Source organism: Budorcas taxicolor, chromosome 24 (genome assembly GCF_023091745.1).
Source record: "Budorcas taxicolor isolate Tak-1 chromosome 24, Takin1.1, whole genome shotgun sequence".
Lineage (NCBI taxonomy): Eukaryota > Metazoa > Chordata > Mammalia > Artiodactyla > Bovidae > Budorcas > Budorcas taxicolor.
The window spans coordinates 32,305,080-32,306,797 of NC_068933.1; positions in this window are offsets into that span (position 1 = coordinate 32,305,080).

Below are 1,718 nucleotides of genomic sequence, written 5' to 3' on the forward strand. Positions count from 1 at the left end.
CGAATCGTGACCCCCCCATCTCCCACTCTCAGCTGCCCCCAATGGAGGGTCTGTCAATCGTGGGAGAAGAGCACCCCCAGCCACTGCCTGACGAAGGGGAATGGATCAGCATTGCGGGTGGAGGCAAGAGAGAGGCTAGCCAAGCAGCTAGAACCCAGCAGAGGCACACTTTTTCTTTTCTTTTTGGACATTTTTTTCCTCTATTTGTTTATTTGGTTGAGTCGGGTCTTCGTGGCAGCACGCAGAATCTTTGCGGCGCCTCACGGACTCTGTCTTTGCAGCGCTCAGATTTAGTTGCTCCGAAGCATGTTGGATTCTAGTTCCCCTACCAGGGATCAAGCCAGGAAGTTCCGGGGAAAGCTTCTTTAGAGAGGGCTTAGCGGGTGCGAGCCCCAGGGCCCTTAAGAGGACAGCAATGGTCTAGTAAGTTCAGGTGAGCTACATTTCTGCCCTAGATTGGACTAACATTTTGGATCAGGCCTCCCCCACCCCCACCCCCACCCCCATTTTGTTTCAGGCAGGATTAATTCAGCCTCCTCCCTGTATCACGCTACCTTATCCCGAGTTCACTGAAGAGGTTATCCCACACGATCAGAGCCCAGCTTCCTAACCAGATGTCTTGAGGGTGGGAACTCAGCTTGAGTCATCTTTCTATCCCAAACAAACTTCAACACATGCAGGCAACTCATTCATTCCAGCCTGTATCTCTGAGAACAGATAACCAGGAAGGTTTTTCATGAGGAAAGCTTTGAGTGGCTCAGAGAAAACAGCATGCAGAAAAAGGAAGCGGAGGATAAGTCCCCAACCCTGTCTCTACCGCTCATCCATCACCTTTCTGGATGCGAAGAGAGATCAAAAGGGATGTCCAGCAGGATAGGACAGCATTTTGCAAATGTTTCCTCCCCGCGCCTCATTCCCACCTGTGAGGAATCACTGCCTCATTAAATGTCATTTGGCCTCAATTCAGCCTCAGAGAGCGGCTGTTGCGGTGGAATTCCTTTCCGGACTTAGAGTGTCTCCGCTGAGCAAAAAAAGAAAAAGAAATGACAGGAGAGCTGTGTGACCCAGGACCGAGGCATCCCCTGCTCTCCTCTCTGAGAAGTTCCCTGGCCTGGGAACAGGAGGGCCGGGTGGCAGACCTGCCTGTGGGCCGTGGCTCTGTGACGACCCTTCCTAGGAATGCAGGCCTGGCCCCTGCGCCCGCCCTGAGGAGGGCTCCTGCTGGGGGGAGGGGGGGCCGTCCCCTTCTCCCTTGCTCCATTTGCAATCACTATTTATTTATCTTTGGAAGTTGAAGGAACCAGAGCCTGCAACTGGGAGAGGCTTGTGGAGCCAGAAGTCCGTGTCTGGGCTCAGCGTCTGCCGCCCACACGAGGGAAAGAAACCCTTCCCAGGAAAGGGGGTGGGTGGGGGGAACCCAGCTGAAAGGCCACCGTGCTGGAAAAGGTACCACACACACCCGCGGCACCCAAGAAGGCGGCAGTCATCAGACCACTTTGGTGGCCCAACGGAGGAGGGGGAAAGGGGGCTCGCCTCAGGGGTCCCCCAAACCCCAGCAGCCTGCATCTCCACCGCAAAGGTGCTATTAAGTGGCAGAAAAGGCCGCCTTCGTGGGGAAACTGAGGAAGTAGGCACACTGGGCCACACCTCACTCTACCCTCTGTCCCCAGCCGGGTTCCTAGCCTGCATTCCAGCCCATCTAAGACCGAGAGTTTTCA